Below are 4,057 nucleotides of genomic sequence, written 5' to 3' on the forward strand. Positions count from 1 at the left end.
CCTCAAACGACTGCTGCAACATCCATTCAATCTACCCCACCTACTTCTGGAGTATCGACAGCTCCAATTTCTACTGTTCCTGTATCAACTCCTCAAGCATCTTTACCTCAGCCTAGATCCACAATTCAGACTTCGGTTCAAATGCCTGTAGGACAACCTGGTCCAAGTACGGTTGTCACAAGTCAACCTCAATTTACTTATCAATCGTACCAGGGATAGTACCAATTCGGTCTTGCTGTGCAGCAGCCAGTCTATCAGTATCAACCGTACCCTGGATATACATATCAACAACCTCAACAACCCCAGTACGGTCTGGTTAATCCTGGTTTTCCGGGAGGATATAATATCCAAAATGCAATTCCAATTCCTAGTTATCCTGGATATCCTCCTCATGGGGTTGGTCTCATGACCCAGGGTTTCAGGGACCCTAATCGTCAGTTACCGTTCATTACAACTTTGGACTTGCCTGACTTGTCGTGCCTTACGAATGATCCAATTAACTATCTTCCGTTTTGGTTGCCAATGTCGAATAAGTTGCCTAGTGATATTCCTAAGTTTGAAGGCAAATCAGGAGAGGACCCATCGAACCAAGTGATGACTTATCACCTCTGGTGTGCGTCTACTCCATTTCAGATGATTCAATCCGTTTAAGGCTTTTTCAATGCACTCTAATTGGTCTTGCGGCCAAGTGGTACATTGAGTTACCGCAAGCCACTTTTTATAACTTTAGTCAGTTAGCTACTTCATTTTTAACTCATTTTCAGTTGCCAGTCAGATATGACAATGGCACAAAATTATTAACTTCATTAAAACAGTCAACGACCACTTACATTTCAGATCACATTCATGAATGGAGACGTCAACGACGTTTAGTGAAAGTTTTTATTCCGAATCAGATCTTAGCTGAATGGTTTGTCAAATATTTATTACCGAAAATCATTGAGGATGTAGCTAAGGCAGGAGTCGTTACTGAAGAGCAAGTAATTTCTCAAGCTCAGTAACTTGATTTAGTTTATACGCAGTCAGGTACGTTACACGAGAAAATCCCCGACCTTCCTAAACAAAATGAAATAACTGCAGCTCCTTCAGGGTCTCATGCCGCTAATGGTATGATTGGTACGGTTAATACCAAAAGTAAGAAGAAATCTTCCAAGAATTCTTCTCCTATCATAACTTTACCAGATTCCCCGATAGGAGATTCTTCTGTGGAAATTTCTACCAATATTCATGTTGTAGAGTCTTCTACGGCGAAATCAAAATCCGGTGGTAAAAACAAAGGGAAGAAGAAAAATAAAACAGATAAAAATTCGAAAGAGAAACCAGAAAAAATGGAATCAACTGATGAAAAACGAAAACCTCGTTATCCTTGTCTCATTTGTGACGAAGAGAATTTTACAAGAGACTGCCCTCATCGCGCTGAGGTTGCGAAAATCGTCAAAGGTTCCCAAACGCCTGCTGTTTTGAAGGATCCTTTTCCTAGTCAAGACAGTAAGATGATAGGTTCTTCCTCAAATGCCTCTGAAGAACCCATAATGATGATGTCCCATGTTAGGATTGCGACTCGATCGCAAGATTATGGAAGTAAAAGTCTTGTTGGTGGTAAGGAAGCAGAATCTTCTCATTCGAACCCATCAACTTCAACTCCCAGTTCCGATCCACTACAGATCGAGAAACCTAACCCAGACTTAGTAATCAAACCACCCGCCAAGGGTATACTTCGAAAGTTAGCTTTCAATCCACATGCGAGAGCGGCTCAGAACTATAACATTGTTGAAGATTTGGCTATTTCACCTTCAGCAATGTCGGCTTTGGAGGTGCTGCAATCATGTCCAGTACAGCGTAAATTGCTATTGTCGGCTATAGGAGCTGTTGACGTTCAGGACTTGAACCTTGTAATTTTTTATCTAGAAAATAGTACACCTCGCTTACCTCATCAAATGGCTTTCCAGATTCTAGTGTTAGTCAAAAACAAACCTTGTTATAGGATTGTGATTGATGAGGGAGCCTCAACGTGTATTATGTCGATACAGTGTTGGAGATCCCTTGGTTCTCCTACGCTTAATCAATCCCCAACGATTCTAAAGGCCTTTGATGGTCGTGGGTTCCATCCTTTTGGCATTCTACAGGATTTACCTATAGGGGTTGAAGGCAAAACTGTTAATCTAGATGTGGAGGTGGTTGATGCCCCTCTAGATTACAACCTTCTCTTGGGTCGTAGTTGGTCTTACGCTATGATTGTTGTTATCTCATCGGTCTTTTGGCTTATAAAGTTCCCTCATAATGGAAAGATCATAACTATAGACCAACTAACTTACTTTTCATCCGACCCAGGCTCTTCTGAAAGTATCTAGCATGTCGGCAAAACAACTATCCCTTATAAGGATGTTGGAGTAGGACTAGTTAAAGATTCTGGTTTATTAGGAACTTTTCCTTTTCCTCCTATCAACGCATCGTCTTCTACTGCAACCATTCATATGATTTCGTCAGACACTATTGTTTATGATGATCCTTGGATCGTACCTTCCGAATCCGAGATAGATTCATTTGGTGATGTTATGCCTTTGAGTCCATATGAAATTGCGTATCAGGCCGTGCAGTCTTTTTCTGACCCTTCTTCAACCGAAATTGACTTAATGAATGTGGTCCATGAGGAATCACTTTCAACATCAAACTCAAATTCAACAACGTTTTCCGAACTTGTTCACACTGATGAGCAAATCCTGTGTGTTGATGATTTACCATGGGAAGATATTCATCATAGATCTTCGTTTTTACCTTAGATTGATCGCTTTGAAAATGATTTTTCATCTATTTTTACGACTGAATATGTCAAGGAACCTCAGAATCCAATGAAAAATCCTGATTCTGAGTTAAATTTGGGAAACATTTCTCGAACTATTCCTATTGATATTTCGGTTAAGCCTGGAATTGTTGAAAACATTCATATAGGTGCCTCTTGTACGGAAGATGAATTTCAAACATATAAGGCCCTATTTCAAGAATTCCGCGACGTGTTTGCCTGGTCATATGAGGAAATGCCAGGAATTGACCCAACAATTGTTGTTCATGAAATTAAAACTTACCCGGATGCTAAACCCATCCGACAATGTTTGCGTCAGATCCACCCGTGAAAAGATGCTGCTATTAAAGCAGAAGTTGAAAAATTACTTAAAGCAGGTTTCATTTATCCAATTCCGTTAACGGATTGGGTATCGAATATTGTTCCTGTTAACAAAAAGCAAGGAACAATAAGAATATGTATCGATTATAGGGATATTAATTGAGCCTATCCAAAAGACAATTACCCAACTCCCTATATAGATCAAATCATTGATGATTGTGCCGACAGTGAAATATTCTCTTTCATGGATGGTTTTTCCGGATACAATCTAGTAAATATTCTACGTGCTGATCAACCAAAAACGGCTTTCATTTGTCCATGGGGGACATTTGCTTATTGCAAATTACCTTTTGGGCTCAAGAACGCCGGGGCAACTTTTCAAAGAGCCATGTCTTACGCGTTTCATGACATCAAGCACATTGTGCAACCCTATCTCGATGATTTACCTGCTCATTCATTACATCGAGCTGATCATCTCATCCATTTACGAGCAATCTTTATGAGGTGTAGGCATTATCAAATTAGGTTGAATCCACACAAGTGTGTTTTTTGTATAGAAACGGGTCGGTTACTGGGGTTTGTTGTTTCGAAAGCCGGCATTCACGTCGATCCCTCGAAGGTTGAAGCTATTGTCAAATTGCCTCCTCCTTCGAGTCTTCGCCAACTCCAAAGTTTGCAAGGGAAAACAAACTTTTTACGTCGATTCATTCCTAACTACGCCGAGATCACAAAGGGTTTTACCAGGTTGTTGAAACATAATACTCCATTCTTTTGGGATGAGATAGCTGACAAATCTTTTGATGCACTACAACCAGGACTACTTCTTATATCTCGCCGCCTCGCATTCCACCATCGGAATGGTGTTAGTTCAGGAAGATGAATTCGGTAGTGAACATGTGATATATTACCTTAGTCGCACTTTAAATCCAACTGAGC

The sequence above is a fragment of the Pinus tabuliformis genome, chromosome X (genome assembly GCF_031772625.1).
Source record: "Pinus tabuliformis cultivar Carrire ecotype Pingquan chromosome X, CPIR1, whole genome shotgun sequence".
NCBI classification, from domain to species: Eukaryota; Viridiplantae; Streptophyta; class Pinopsida; order Pinales; family Pinaceae; genus Pinus; species Pinus tabuliformis.